The sequence below is a fragment of the Triticum aestivum genome, chromosome 6A, assembly GCF_018294505.1.
Source record: "Triticum aestivum cultivar Chinese Spring chromosome 6A, IWGSC CS RefSeq v2.1, whole genome shotgun sequence".
NCBI classification, from domain to species: domain Eukaryota; kingdom Viridiplantae; phylum Streptophyta; class Magnoliopsida; order Poales; family Poaceae; genus Triticum; species Triticum aestivum.
The window spans coordinates 25,214,178-25,231,244 of record NC_057809.1 but is presented as its reverse complement, the minus strand read 5'-3'; the positions used below and the strand labels follow the sequence as shown (position 1 = coordinate 25,231,244).

Here is a 17,067-nt window from a genome sequence, read left to right as displayed (position 1 = left end):
CACAACAGCACTTGGGAAGTAAATATGCTGATTTATACTACTATAAAGCAGAGGCAGACAACTAAAACGGTCATTACCACAAGGGGGATACAGTTCGACAATTCGATAATGGTCAGGCCAAAACCAAATAATCGAAGAGAGCTGAAGAACATGTACATGACTAGAATTCATACATGTGCATGGCTAGTTCCAATACAGTGGACCTAGAATACATACATGTGCATGACTTGTTCCAGTACAATACACTGGAATATTGATTGATACATTCATGATAAATCTCCAGAGTATATCAAATTACATGTCTAGATCAAACCAAGAATCAATGCTGGTTCCAGTACAATATGAAAAACAGCATACCAATCTCAGTCGATGGAATGCGCCTTGAATACATATACTGACTAGTTCTAGTACAATACCTAAACATTGATTGATACATTCATGATAAATCTCAAAAGCATTACATGATAGAAAACCAAGAACCAGTGATAGTCATCTCATCTCAAGCTTCTACCCATTAATTTTAGCTCTCACGGAAGTCCAGGTAACAGCCAGTTGCACATAAACCCAATCATACAGGCTGTCACAGAGCGAGTACCATGAAACTCTCCATCTCCTCTTGAACAACAAGGTACAGAAGACCACCCAGAGACCCATCACATATCCAGAGCCCATGGCGAGGAAAAACGAAACCAAGTCATTGCTTGCATCTCCGTGGTTTTCTCCTGGAATTGACGAACAATTTACAGAGAGAGGTGGACCGCAGAGGCCGGGGTTGCCAATATAAATATAGGCCGGGTCTTCGAGTGTTTGCAATTGATTTCCAGTCGGTATTTCCCCCCTCAGATTGTTGTAGGACAGGTTCAGGCGACTCAATGATGTGAGAGTCGATAAGCTTGAAGGGATTTCACCGGACAAATCATTGTGCGATAGGTCAAGTGACTCCACCTGCATTAAGGCGCCAATATTCTCAGGGAGTTTTCCATTGAAGTTGTTCCATGATAAGTTCAGGCTCTTCAATGCTACAAGAGCGCTGATTTCTTCAGGGATCTCTCCCATGAGACTATTACAGGATAAATCAAGATTCACCATATATATGATTTCTCCTGTATATAATCTCTCTTGACCTTTTGTGAGTACTGTTAAATTCTCAGTATAGTCAACTAGTTCATTGCCAGCAGAATATACTCCAGAAGTGAATGCATCCCGAAGATCATCATTGTCTCTTGTTTGTGTCATGCCTGTACAATTAATAATAGATCTCGGTATGCTCCCTGAAATATTGTTGTAGCCAAGGTCCAAGTATTGAAGATTAACAAGCTCCGTAAGCTCGTCTGGAATGTGACCACAAAACATATTGGATCTCAGTCGTAAGAATGACAAAGATGATAGCTTCTCCCCAATCCATGCTGGTAAAGCCCCAGAGAATTGATTATGTCCGAGATCAAGAAAGATGAGTTGTGGACATTTCTGGAGAAGTGAAGGAAATTCACCAGAGGTTGTTGTTTCTCAAGCTTAGGTTAACGATGCTTAGAGTCAGATCTGTCATGTTTGTGCTAGACTTGTTGACTAGGCAATCGGTAATTGATCCATTGAGGTTATTACTTGATAGATCTAACAACCACAATGATCGCAATCTGCACAAAGAAGATGGAATGGCCCCAGAGATCATGTTGTTATATAGAACAAGTGTTTCAAGCCCTGGAGCTCCAAAGTCTAATGGTAGTGGCCCAACTAGGTTGTTCCGACTGAGATCCAGGTCGGTCAGAGTGATGGGAAGTTTGGGTATTGGACCAGTAAGCTGGTTAGAACTGCAATCCATATTTGTTGCTCTCATAAATTCCATTGTTGATGGGAGCACTCCTGTAATCTGATTATTTCGAATGTTCAGAAACTCTGCTGAGGAAGCTGCTATCCAAAACCAACCTGGTACCATGTCATTTATGCTTGTGTTTGATATATCAAGACTCCATACCTGTGTTTGCCATCTAAGCCACATTGGGAATTTAGGCCCTAGCTGACAGGACCGAAGATGAATCCATTTTAGACTGAAAGGAGGAACCCAAGCTGGGCTCACTGTGATGGCTATGGAGTTGTCTGATAATCTCAATTCCTCCAACCTACCTAGACGTGATAAATGACCTTCATGTATGACCCCATTCAGGTTGTTAGAACGAAGGTCCAGAATTATTAGCTGTTTGAGCTCTCCTATCCACACTGGGACATGACCAGTTAGGCTGTTATGAGCGAGATACAGCCAGCTAAGGTTGCTCAAGGATTCTACTGGTGCAGTTGGCAGGCTTCCAGTCAGATTGTTGTACTGTAGAGACAACCATTGTAGTTTATTCCGTGAACCGCTGGGTAATCGATGGAATAACTCTGCCTTACTCCCATTGATATTGTTACTGAAAGATACCAACCTCTCCAACTTACATAGGTTCTTCATGTTGGATGGTATCATGCCCACAAGGTTATTATCTGATAAATCAAGCTCCACAATGGAGGTCATATTACCTATCCCATCTGGAAATGGGCCATAGAAACCATTGCCCGAGATACCTAGATACGTGAGGCTAGTTAAATCCCAGAACCAGTTGGGCCTGCTATGCTTATGGAGGTGGTTTTCCGAAAGGTCGAGAGTTTCTAGAGATGTCAGATTTGAGAGCAGAAGAGAATCAGGGCTACTTTTAAGCAGGCAATTAGTAACACGAAGAACTTTCAGAGTTGGAAGCATGTTCACCGATGGAAGCCAGTGAACAATTGTGCTGAGGTTCACCCCAGACATATCTGGGTGCTCAAGGGAAGTTAACCGTGATAACCAGGTGATATCAGTGGAGTATGTGTCGTCACTCGTCACTCCCAAGATTTAAGTACCATAAGTTGGAGAGATTACCCAGCTGCGGCGGTATCCTTCCAATGAACAGTGAGGCTGATAGGTCGAGATATCTCAGCTGATGGAGAGAACCCATGAACTCCGGCATCTGTATCTTGTCGAAGCTATTGCAGCTAAGGTCGAGATATCGAAGATGATCTAAACCAAGCAACGAGGAACTTATGTTGCCTGCTAGCATCTGCCTACTCTCATCGCCTCGGAGATCGAGCTTGACAACATGGCCGGTTCTGTTGCTGCAGTAGACGCCCTTCCATCGGCAGCAGTCATCGCCCTTCCATGATGAAAGGAGGTTGGCAGGGTCTGATAGGCCTGCCCTGAAGGCAAGAAGGGCAGACTTCTCACCGGCAACACAGCTGGGAATCGCATCGTTTGGATGCAGGGCAGATGTGCTGCCCTCTGTGGTGCTATTGGCATGAGTGAACAAGAGCAAGGCTATGGCTATTTGGATGCAGGAGAAGTGAAGTGTGTCCATTGGAGATTTTGGCATGAACATATGGTCTTCTTTTCTCCCGGGTCAGTTATATGTTCTTCTTGCGATAGGAGACCAATGAGGACTTTGGGGCTAGGAATTTCATGGAAGGCGCTCGAGAGTGGAGCTGAGCGCAGTTTTTTCCACAACTAGTCTGCTTGAGGGTCCAATCATGACTTTGGGGCTTGGAATCTAACGGAAGTCGCTGCTGGAGTGGAGGGGGTCCAGGTACTGTACTGTCCAAGGACCATGAATTGTTGGGAATGAAAATAGAATGTAAATATTCTAAGAATTCCTACAAAATAAGTGGTGAATTCCGTTGATCCCACCACCCCATGTTGGGCCCAGATTAAAGATTGATGTGAAAGAAAGAAATCCGATCCAAGAAAAATCTCAATATTTGGGACGGCGAACCCAATCCCGTCCATCTCCCTCCGACGACCACAAGAATACTGAAGTTGAATGGGGGAGGGGAATGTGGAAGGAGGCGACCTTGCGATCTGGAGGCTGGCGGCGCCGGTGACGAGGCCGGAGACGCCGTCGAGCGGATCCTGTGGAAGAACTCCCCGCGACGCGCCTCCTTCGTGCTCCCCCGCGGCTGCGTCCGGACGACGGACCAGGCATGGCCGCCGCCCCGGCTACTCTGCTGGCGCAGGTCGCCGGGCATGTCGGAGTGAGCAGAGTAGGCAGCCCACACCGTGGGGATGAAGATCTAATCCGTGCCCGTGCTGTCTTTTCATTTTTCTCTTTTATTACATATAGGGAATATATTAATACACCTGGCCTCTCTATTGACGACAAGATGTCTCAAACGCACCAAGAATACACACTCCCAAAACAAACAGAAGAAAAAGACTCCCTCCGATGATCAATCACTAGCATTAGCAGCACTCTCACCACCACCAAAAACAGCACCCAGATTATCAAAGAGGTGGAGAAGATAACAAAGGATGGCTTTGATTGGGTGGTGCTTCCCAAGTATCTGGTCTCGACCTCCGTGGTAAAATCCTAGGTCTGACCTTACTTGGTTATACCTGACAATGGCGGCGCTTTTTGCATTGCTTGGAGTTTGTTCGGATTGGATCTTCAGAGTGAAAACCCAGAATCCGGCCTTCGATGGTGGATCTGGCGATGATGATGTATATACGTCTTTTTTCTTCTTGAAGGCGTTGCTTCTGGAGAACCTTCACCGTAGTCATTATGTTTGTCAAAATATGATTGGTGTCGATGATCGTTGTTGTACATCATCAACCGTTGTTTTGATCGCTTCTGGTCTTTTTTTGCTTTTTCTTTCCTTAGGCATAGCTTCGGTCTTACATGACTTTGCTTTTTGCCAGTGTGATCCTTGTGTGCTTGCGTAGTGTTGGTTGTGTGCATTTTAGTTATGCAAAGGCCGGCACTACTAGGGAAAAGCCTAGCAGCAGCGAGGGTTTTGGACTTCTCAGTAGCGCGGGCACCGGCGCTACTAATAAGGCGCTACAGCTAACGTATAGCAGTAGCGCATGTTGTCCCGCGCTACCGCTAGGAAGCGCTGCTGATAATGCGGCGCTACTGCTAAATTCCCCCCCCCCCTCGCTACTACTAGTTTATTTATTAGTTTTTTTCCTGTATATTTGTTTTGTATTTGAATAGGCTTTATACAATAATCTTTAGCATATCATAAACATACAAATGTAATCATATAGCATATACATACAATTAGTCTTATCAAATCATGTCATCATCATAATCATCATCCAACACAAAGTGGTCTCTCGTCATCATCTCGAAAATAGCGATACAAGTCTCGAATGATATGCAAATACATCGTCATCCATCTAAACAATGATATACGCGAGAAGAGCTATCACTTTGAGAACATGAGTTCGTATCCCTCTCTCGCATTAGCGTGAACCTCTAAACTAACTACTGCCTGTTGCTCGGAAACCGGAAACCGGTACACCTGGGCCTGACACTCCGGCCACTTGTCGTATATATACTCTTGGCATAGCACTTCTTCGTCATCTATGATCTATGCACCTGCATCATCACATTAGTCGATGATATGCAACATATATAGTTGAGCAACAGAAAGAGACAGACTTGGCAAAAATAGAAACAACATATCATAAGCATAAATAACAAAGTTCATCGTACCCCAAAATGCCCTAACTAGAGTGATTTTCGCTAGTCGAGGAGGAGGACGGTTTAATTACATCACAAATAAAGTTTCACCATGCATAACTCAAAGTTTTGTCATACAGAAAGTATGGACTAAACGGACACATTGTCATATATCGACAATCACTCCAACATGTCGTTCCATCCATCCAAGTCAGGGAGATAGTCCCCGAGCCTAGTGAAAGGCTTCACGTCGAGACGCTGAGAGGCTATCCATGTTCGGACGTCTTCCCGCGACATTTGTCCTTCTCCGTAGAACATCCCTGTTTTTCCGACGACCTCCTTCATGATGATTTGGGCAAGTTCGTGCTGATGTTATAAAACTCAGCTCGAAGTCGATGATCCTCGATATCTCCTATGTCCTTTGCCCATTGCAGAATATGGGCATCACCGGAAGAAGGTGCCATGCGAAGGTTCTGGTGATCCCGTCTGTACTCCAGCATGTGGTGTAGGACATAGAATCCATCATTAAGAGAATCGTTCGGTTGCTGGATGCAGCAGAAGTCGGTCTTATGGCCGAAGGCGACCCTGCCGCCCCTCATCTTCTTGTCCCTGACCTCTCCACCCAGTGATTGGTAGTGATACATAGCACTGTCGAGAACATCCTTGATGTGGGTGTAATCCTTTTTGTGAATGTTCTTTGACGAGTCCAAGTAAAGAGCGTGGGAGAATCGGGGGTAGAGGATGATGAGGACGGCGCGCCCGCTGCTACGCAAAATAAGTCCTCAAATTAATTAGCCTCCACCGTGCAAATGAATGATTGAAATCGAAGGAAGGATAGCAGCGCGGATGACTTACACGGGATGATAAGGCACGAGAATCGCCCCCTTGTCCTTATTGGGGAGCATGAAACTGACAATGTAATCCCTCGCGTATTCACGGTGATTTGCGCAGACTCCCAAGAAGCCCTCGTGCATGTAGTACGGGTCAGCGACACAGATATGAGATATCTGCTCAACCCCGATGATGTAGTTCATGTGCAAGGCATAAAGGCGGACAAACATAAAATCCAGCTTCTTCACGTGAAACATGTCGAATATGTAATCGAATCGGAGGAAGAACTTATCCGCGGGGAAGTTGTCGACGTACGACATTTGCCGCGGAACGTTAACCACGTAGAGTGGGTATCCTGGATCTTTCGAGGCAATAAGGTCTTTCTCTACCCGCAGCACATCATCATGAAGTCTCTTTAGATCGCCGAATCTGGCCCGTAGCGCTGTTGCAGGTAGGATTGGTTGACCGGGGATATGCCATTTATCCGCATCGGGGATATCTATACGGTCCGAAAGCCGAGGCTGCTGAGGCGGCTGGATCATAGAAACAGCTTTTTTGCCTTCCCTCGCTCTCTTCCTAAACTTCTTTACTACCGGAAGGTCGTCCATAATATGTTGAGACGACAATTCAGGCACCAACTCATGACGCTCAAACCCTGAGCAGGCGCCAGTATAGACATACTGTTCAGCAGCGCCATCGTCGTCCTCATCCTCATCCATGGCGACGTCATCAGCGACTAATGGAGCCTCCTCCTTACCCCATCCGCTATCACCCAACCCGACACCCGACGATAATTGGGTAGGTGGGGTGTTGATGTTCATACCTTGCTGAGGCTGCGTGCTCGTGGGTGTGCTCCCGACCGCCTCTAGACAAAGCAGACTCTTTGGCCACAACATGACCCACCCAGCATTGCAACAATCATCAAGACGCCGCGGTGTCTCGTCGTCATCCCCCAGTAGTACTGGAGGAGGCAAATTCTCATGGCCCGGTTTGACACTGGCCACGGAAACCTTGAAGACGTTCGGGGGGATCGGCCGGCTGTGGAACAATGGTTCCTTCGGCTCCATTATCGTCGCCTTCCCCACGTCCACCTTCTGGTCGCCGATGGTGTACAATATGGTGCACGGGGTTTCGTCGGCCTGCAAAGAAAAGTCTGCGACATGAGACATCCGAAAGGCAACGAAAACGGGAGATTATACAGTTATATTGAAGGGGGCCGGTGTGACAGATACCGTGAGGGCGTCGAGCTCAGCCAAAGACGAAGCACCGCCTAGCACGTCCGGTGCGGGAGCCGGCGCGGGAGCAGGTGCAACGCTAGTCGAGCTGCTCCCCGCCAAGAAGTCAGCAAGGGGAAAGTCCGCTGCATCTTTTTTGGATTTTGCCTGGTCCAATTGAAAACGGCCGGAACCAAGGTAGTAGAAATATCTAAAGCCACCTGTTTTGCGGCAGCTACCGCTGTTGCGACTGTCTCAGTTGATTTCTTCTCAACCGCAATCTCAACCCTCTTGTCGATGTTTTCTTCATTTAACCTCCGTCTTTCCTTTCTCTCCTCCGTGGTCTCACGGTAGTACTTCTTCCACGTGGCGCCGTCTCCGACACCGTGCACGCGTCCATACGACGGTTGAGTATCCACCGGTTGTTGTTTCAATATGTTCAACGCCCGGTTGAATGGAGTGTCCCACTTGGGCCTCGCCAATGCCTCAGACGGCGAGTCGCTTTCGGCCGCAATCCTGTGCTGCTCTTTCTGCAAAAGGCACAACGATCGTTTACAAATATGACTAACATGTGCAGTCGAATTGATCAGAAACTAAAATTACCAGCAGTCTCATGAACTCCGTAATGACCTGTGTTGTCTCGTAAACCTTTTTCACTGGGTCCCAACGATGCCGGGCCCTGAGGACGTCACGCTCCTGCGGGACGGTGAACTCCGCCAAGGGGTCTGGGATGCCCAGACTCGCGGCTTCCGCGTCCTCCTTGGCCCATTTGGACCTCTTTCCGCCGTAACCACGGCTTCCGAGGTGGTGGCTCCCAAAGTTCCTCTCTTGAAGCCCCTTCATGTACTTAGACTTTTTTTTGGCATCTTCGGCCTCGCAAGCCTCCCTGAATATTTGAAACTGCTCTTCCGTGATTGTCGGATTATCCTTTACAATCTCGGAGTAGGGTTCCTTCTTGTCGATGATCCTTGCTTTCACTCGATTTTTCCAGGCGGCCAAGGCGTCGCTAAACTTGGTCATGGCGTGTTTGTTTATCTTCTTCATTGCCGGGTCCTCATCTGGATCTTTATAATCCTTCTTATTCCGGCCCGGGAACAAGAATATCTAGTGAAACTTCTTTAGGAGGGAGCTCCTCATATTTTCTATCTTCTGTAGTTTCTCATCGTTGATGGTGGCGGTTGTCCGTACGATGCAGCCTATTTGATTGCCGTAGCATCGACGTGCTTCCTCGGGTGCCGTTGGCTCAAAATTGTCCCCGTCCACCTCCGTGACCACCACTCTAGTAGTCCTGAGTTTGTTAGGAACCCGTTGCCTCTTTGCTTTCGGTTCTACACCGGCTCCGCTCCCCGAGGCAGCGCCGGTCTTAGTCTCAGCGCCGGTCTCGATGCCGGTCTGAGTCTGAGCGTCGGTCTCAGTCTCAGCACTGGTCTGCGTGTCGGTCTCAGTCCCCGATGCCACCGGTGGGCCCAGCAATAACATCGGTTGATTGTCGGTAAGGCTAAAATATTCGTCTGCCGCCCGGTAGGCGTCGTCGCAATCACCAGAACCCTGTCCTTCATCGTTGCTAGCCATGTTTCCTATGATTAAATCTAGTCAATTAATTCTAGACCTAATAAAATGAATAATGACATAAAAAAGGCCTATTGTTTTGCAGGAATGTTGACTCCTTCCTGGTGCGGCAAATCACGGGCACTCGATATGTCCTAGTTTGTAGCACAAGTCATGCCGAAATTCACGGAAAATTTCAGTATGACCTTTTCTAAAAAGTGGACAAATCGAGAACCTGAAATTTGCCGGAAAAGAAATGAATCAACATTCCGGCAAAACATAGGCCACTAAGCATCATTCCCTGCAAACAGTCACTACTAGGGAAAAGCCTATACACAGAATCTTACCAGTAGCGCCGTACAAAATCAAGCACTACTGCTACTTAGTAGCAGCGCGCTTCCATAAACCGCGCTACTGCTATGACTTTAGCAGTAGCGCGTACTAGCGAAAAGCGCTGCTGCTATGTTTGAACTGGGAACACATGGCTAGCCCAACATAGCAGTAGCGCGTATACAGGCCAGCGCTACTGCTAATATCCTTAGCTGTAGCGTGCTTACGTGTAAGGCGCTGCTGCTAACGGAAATAAAATAAAGTGAAGAACAAGTAAAAACAGAATGGAATAGCAGTAGCGCGTTTTTCCGAAACGCGCTATAGCACTCTTAGCTATAGCGCGTTTCGGAAAAACGCGCTACTGCTAGTTTGACTCAAATCCCGGCAGCACGGGCTCAAAATTTCGCTAAGTCCTTTCCCCCTCTCTCTACTCCCGGCCCCCCTGTCCCCCAACTGCTCCATCATCGCCGTCGCCCTGCGCCGCCTTCGACCACATCGCCACCGCCCAAGGCCGCCTTCGACCACACCGCCGCCGCCCGCCACCTTCGACCACACCGCCGCCGCCCGAGGCCGCCCTCGACCTCACAGCCGCCGCCCGAGGCCATCGTCGACCTCACCGTCGCCTCCCTCGAGCTCACCGCCGCCGCCCTCAACCTGACCACCGCCGCCCGAGCCAGAGCCTGCCCTTGCCGCCGACCGTAAGGCTCTGCCTCTACTGTCCCCTACCCTCCTCTCTCTCTCTGCTAGGGCAATTTCATATATATGTTGATACAGTGTTGATGTTCATATGAACCCTAGATTTTTTTAGGGCAGTAGGCATTTTATAGCATTTAGGAAAAATGATTAGCAATTTTTATGAAAATGCCTAAACAGTAATTCCATTTAGCTTTAAACTAATACAGGGTATATAGATAATAGTAGCATTTAGATTTAAATTAACAGAGGCTATAAACAAAAAACACTTAGCTATAAAAAGAATATTTGGACTACGGACCTGAATTTGTTCCAAATTTCATTCAAATGAAATTTGAATTATTTGGACTATGGACCTGAATATTTTTAGCTAAATACTTTTAGCTTTAGACTATATATGACTTGTGTTGGAATAATGCTGAGTGGCCTATGTTTTGCCAGAATGTTGATTCATTTCTGTTCCGGCAAATTTCAGGTTCTCGATTTGTCCACTTTTTAGCAAAGGTCATGCCGAAATTTTCCGTGAATTTCGGCATGACTTGTGCTACAAACTAGGACATATCGAGTGCCCGGGATTTGCTGCACGAGGAAGGAGTCAACATTCCTGCAAAATAATAGGCCTTTTTTATGTCATTATTCATTTTATTAGGTCTAGAATTAATTGACTAGATTTAATCATAGGAAACATGGCTAGCAACAATGAAGGACAGGGTTCTGGTGATTGCGACGACGCCTACCGGGCGGCAGCCGAATTTTTTAGCCTTACCGACGATCAACCGATGTTATTGCTGGGCCCACCGGTGGCATCGGGGACTGAGACCGACACGCATACCGGTGCTGAGACTGAGACCGGCGCTCAGACTCAGACCGGCATCGAGACCGGCGCCGAGACTGAGACCGACGCTGCCTCGGGGAGCGGAGCCGGTGTAGAACCGAAAGCAAAGAGGCAACGGGTTCCTAACAAACTCAAGACTACTAGAGTGGCGGTCACGGAGGTGGACGACGACAAATTTGAGCCAATGGCGCCCGAGGAAGCACGTCGATGCTACGGCAATCAGATAGGCTGCATCGTACGGACAACCGCCACCATCAATGATGAGAAACTACAGAAGATAGAAAATATGAGGAGCTCCCTCCTAAAGAAGTTTCACTAGATATTCTTGTTCCCGGGCCGGAATGAGAAGGATTATAAAGATACAGATGAGGACCCGGCAATGAAGAAGATAAACAAACACACCATGACCAAGTTTAGCGACGCGTTGGCTGCCTGGAAAAATCGAGTGAAAGCAAGGATCATCGATAAGAAGGAACCCTACTCCGAGATTGTAAAGGATAATCCGACAATCATGGAAGAGCAGTTTCAAATATTCAAGGAGGCTTGCGAGGCCGAAGATGCCAAAAAAGTCTAAGTACATGAAGGGGCTTCAAGAGAGGAACTTTGGGAGCCACCACCTCGGAAGCCGTGGTTACGGCGGAAAGAGGTCCAAATGGGCCAAGGAGGACGCGGAAGCCGCGAGTCTGGGCATCCCAGACCCTTGGCGGAGTTCACCGTCCCGCAGGAGCATGACGTCCTCAGGGCCCGGCACCGTTGGGACCCAGTGAACAAGGTTTACGAGACAACACCGGTCATTAAGGAGTTCATGAGACTGATGGTAATTTTAGTTTCTGACCAATTCGACTGCACACATTAGTCATATTTGTAAACGATCGTTGTGCCTTTTGCAGAGAGAGCAGCACAGGATTGCGGCCGAAAGCGACTTGTCGTCCGAGGCATTGGCGAGTCCCAAGTGGGACACTCCATTCAACCGGGCGTTGAACATATTGAAACGACAACCGGTGGATACTCGACCGTCGTATGGACGCGTGCACGGTGTCGGAGACGGCGCCACGTGGAAGAAGTACTACTGTGAGACCACGGAGGAGAGAAAGGAAAGATGGAGGTTAAATGAAGAAAACATCGACAAGAGGGTTGAGATTGCGGTTGAGAAAAGATCAACTGAGATATTTGCAACAGCGGTAGCTACCGCAAAACAGGTGGCTGTAGATATTTCTACTACCTTGGTTCCGGCCGTTTTCAATTGGAGCAGGCAAAATCCAGAAAAAGATGCAGTGGACTTTCCCCTTGCTGACTTCTTGACGGGGAGCAGCTCGACTAGCGTTGCACCAGCACCTGCAGCTGCACCTGCTCCCGCACCGGCTCCCGCACCGGACGTGCTAGGCGGTGCTTCGTCTTTGGCTGAGCTCGACGCCCTCACGGTATCTGTCACACCGGCCCCCTTCAATATAAATGTATAATCTCCCTTTTTCGTTGCCTTTCGGATGTCTCATGCCGCAGACTTTTCTTTGCAGGCCGACGAAACCCCGTGCACCATATTGTACACCATCGGCGACCAGAAGGTGGACGTTGGGAAGGCGACGATAATAGAGCCGAAGGAACCATTGTTCCACAACCGGCCGATCCCCCCGAACGTCTTCAAGGTTTCCGTGGCCAGTGTCAAACCGGGCCACGAGAATTTGCCTCCTCCAGTACTACTGGGGGATGACGACGACACACCACCGCGGAGGCTTGGTGATTGTTGCAATGCTGGGTGGGTCCTGTTGTGGCCAAAGAGTCTGCTTCGTCTGGAGGTGGCCGGGAGCACACCCACGAGCACGCAGCCTCAGCAAGGTATGAACATCAACACCCCACCTACCCAATTAGCGTCGGGTGTCGGGTTGGGTGATAGCGGTCGGGGTAAGGAGGAGGCTCCATTAGTCGCTGATGACGTCGCCATGGATGAGGATGAGGACGACGATGGCGCTGCTGAACAGTATGTCTATACTGGCGCCTCCTCAGGGTTTGAGCGTCATGAGTCGGTGCCTGAATTGCCGTGTCAACATATTATGGACGACCTTTCGGTAGTGAAGAAGTTTAGGAAGAGAGCGAGGAAAGGCAAAAAAGCTGTTTCTATGATCCAGCCGCCTCAGCAGCCTCGGCTTCAGGACCGTATAGATATCCCTGATGCAGATAAATGGCATATCCTCGGTCAACCAATCCTACCTGCAACAGCGCTACGGGCCAGATTCGGCGATCTAAAGAGACTTCATGACGATGTGCTGCGGGTAGAGAAAGAACTCATCGCCTCGAAAGATCCAGGATACCCACTCTACGTGGTTAACGTTCCGCGGCAAATGTCGTACGTCGACAGCTCCCCCGCGGATAAGTTCTTCCTCCGATTCGATTACATATTTGACATGTTTCACGTGAAGAAGCTGGATTTTACGTTTGTCCGCCTTTATGCCTTGCACATGAACTACATCATCGGGGTTGAGCAGATATCTCATATCTGTGTCGCTGACCCGTACTACATGCACGAGGGCTTCTTGGGAGTCTGCGCAGATCACCGTGAATACGCGAGGGATTACATCGTCAGTTTCATGCTCACCAATAAGGACAAGGGGGCGATTCTCGTGCCTTATGATCCCGTGTAAGTCATCCGCGCTGCTATCCTTCCTTCGATTTCAATCATTCATTTGCACGGTGGAGGCTAATTAATTTGAGGACTTATTTTGCGCAGCGGCGGGTGCGCCATCCTCATCATCCTCTACCCCCGATTCTCCCACGCTCTTTACTTGGACTCGTCGAAGAACATTCACAAAAAGGATTACACCCACATCAAGGATGTTCTCGATAGTGCTATGTATCACTACCAATCACTGGGTGGAGAGGTCAGGGACAAGAAGATGAGGGGCGGCAGGGTCGCCTTCGGCCATAAGACCGACTTCTGCTGCATCCAGCAACCCGACAATTCTCTTAGTGATGGATTCTATGTCCAACACCACATGCTGGAGTACAGACTGGATCACCAGAACCTTCGCATGGCACCTTCTTCCGGGAATGACCATATTCTGCAATGGGCAAAGGACATAGGAGATATCGAGGATTATCGACTTCAAGCTGAGTTCTATAACATCCAGCGCGAACTTGCCCAAATCATCATGAAGGAGGTCGTCGGAAAAACAGGGATGTTCTACGGAGAAGGACAAATGTCGCGGGAAGACGTCTGAATATGGATATCCTCTCAGCGTCTCGACCTGAAGCCTTTCACTAGGCTCGGGGACTATCTCCCTGACTTGGATGGATGGAACGACATGTTGGAGTGATTGTCGATATATGACAATGTGTCCGTTTAGTCCATACTTTCTGTATGACAAAACTTTGAGTTATGCACGGTGAAATTTTATTTGTGATGTAATTAAACCGTCCTCCTCCTTGACTAGCGAAAATCACTCTAGTTAGGGCATTTTGGGGTACGATGAACTTTGTTATTTATGCTTATTATATGTTGTTTTTATTTTTGCCAAGTCTGTCTCTTTTTGTTGCTCAACTATATATGTTGCATATCATCGACTCATGTGATGATGCAGGTGCATAGATCATAGATGTCGAAGAAGTGCTATGCTAGGAGTAGTGAGTGTCCAAATATACACGAGCAACCACATGTCCAAATTTCGCAAGCTAGTTCAAAAACAAAGTGTAGAAGAAAATTCATTTAACTACTAATAGAACAAAATTCAATTAACTTTAGTGCTCTATAATGATGAAAGGAAAAAATTCAGTTAACTACTAATTTCATTCATTTAGGTTATTCATTTAACATCACCTAATTAACCTACTGTATCACTACTACTAGCAGCACTACTAACCTAATTAACCTAGCAAAAATCTAGTGCCCTAACTGAAAAACATCTAATTAACATCTAATTTTTTCTCTAAAATACAGAGAGAGATGAGTGGGGGGGGAGGGGTGAGAGATGAGTGGGGGACTTACAGAGAGGGGAGAGACGGTGGCGGGGAGGTGCTCGGTGACGGAGGCAGGGGCGGAGAGGGCGGGCTCGGGCACGGGCAAGGGGCGGTCCTGGGCGGGCTCGGGCGGCGGTGAGGTGGAGGGCGCCGACGGTGACGTGGAGGGCGGCCTCGGGCGGCGGCGATGAGGCCTCGGGCGGCCTCGGGCGGCGGCGGTGAGGAGACGGCGGCGAGGGCGAGGGATTTGGGGAAGAACTGGTGGCCGGGGGGCGGGGTGGGGGAAAACCGCTGTTTAAGTGAAACATAACGGTAGCGCGTTTCCGGAAACGCGCTATAGCTAAGTTAGCTATAGCACGTTTCCTGAAACCCGCTACTGCTATTCCTTTCTTCTTTTTTCCCTTTTTTCTTTTATTTTTCTTTACATTTTATTTTTTTCCCTTTCTCCTTTTTCTATTTCTTTCATTTTCATTTACTTTTTTACTTGTTTTTCACTTTATTTTATTTCCGTTAGCAGCAGCGCTTTACATGTAGGCGCGCTACAGCTAAGGAGATTAGCAGTAGCGCTGGGCCAGTATACGCGCTACTGCTAGGTTGGGCTAGCCATGTGCGCCCAGTTCAAACATAGCAGCAGCGCTTTTCGCTAGTACGCGCTACTGTTAAAGTCATAGCAGTAGCGCGGTTTATTTACGCGCGCTGCTACTTAGCAGCGCTTGATTTTGTACAGCGCTACTGGTAAAATTCTGTGTATATGCTTTTCCCTAGTAGTGCGGGTGTGTGCTCATTGTGCTTGTATTGCTTGATGCTACATTATGAGTCAATAAAAATGCCCTTTTGTCGAAAAAATATTATAAAAGAAGAAAAAGACGGATCTATGAGAGAGGATTGGACATTCTACTCAACACTCTCCCTCACGTGTATGCCCATTTGGAGTTTATAACGTGGGCGGGCCGCAATTATATATTGTGTTTATTGGGTTTTGAACCCTAAAACTCTTAGTTGCAAGTTTATGCACCTAACCGGTCCACCCATCAGACCAATCTGATAGAATAGACAAGCCAATACATTTATACATCAACACCCCCTCACGTGTGGCTCCACCTGACCTAAGCATGGACCGAAAGTGGGCTGCAATTTAATTGCGCTAATCGTGTCTTGAACTCAAGACCTCTTGACCTCGATACCATATAGAAGTGCATGCTCTAACAAGTGCAACCAAAAGACCGATCTATGAAAGAGGGCCGGACATTATACTCGAACAAGATCGGCTCTCTCACGAAACCTCTAGGCAATAACGGGATAGACACAAAACACAAATTGATGGATCGACACAAACACATCTCGTGCCTGTTTATTTGCTTTATTGTTTTTGTTGATAAGATTACAAGAGGTACATCTAAGTATATATAGTAACAAACCTAGCACTAGTAATCCTATACCTACATCATAATGTCCGAACTGGAGTAGACGCCGTGATTTACTCTAACATCATACAGGCAGAGAAGTAATAAGAATGTAAAAACAAGTAGTCAACAATATCTAATGACCAATAAGAGGCAAGAGACAAATATATTGAGATTCAACAGTCAGGAATCTCCCAAACTGGGTGAAGGTTGTGGTGCGGAGTTGGTCAGCATCTTTTAAGGTCAAAATTTATCCCCTAAACCTACAGTATTTATACCAAACTTTTTATTTTATATATTTATAATTAGTAACTTGATTTTTTGTTGGTTTTTAATTTGTATATTCTTTGACATAAAATTCTACTTTAAAATTTCTTTATTGCACCTTGAAAAACTTTGATGCATTGTGAAATATTAATCCACAGCGGATTTTACACAATTTCAGGGTCTATTGTTGCAGATAAATATCGGCAAAATTGAAATCATATTTGCTAATAACTTGTATTTTTTATCTTAAAACAGAAATCTCCAGTCAAAATGAAATCATTCCTAGATTAAAGGAAAAATAGAGATAGGCAAATAAAATTACCAAAGATCTTTCGTTGCTGGCTGAATGTAGCTGGTATATAGTGTATTTACATGTCTCCAGGTCCATTTTAACATCCTTAAATATCATAGTAGATTATTTTACAGCATATGAACAAATATCATGAGCGAGGATAGTGTACGTAAACAAAGATTTTTTACATATGGTGTACCAAACATATCAGCTACACCTGAAGCACTCGAGCCCAAAATCACTC

The 17,067-nt window shown here is 47.1% G+C and overlaps 1 pseudogene; it reads right to left on the bottom strand.

Annotated features, from left to right (window-relative positions):
- Positions 1–287: 287 nt before the first annotated feature.
- On the bottom strand, positions 288–4,084 carry LOC123131757 (receptor-like protein EIX2; annotated as a pseudogene).
- Positions 4,085–17,067: the final 12,983 nt, after the last annotated feature.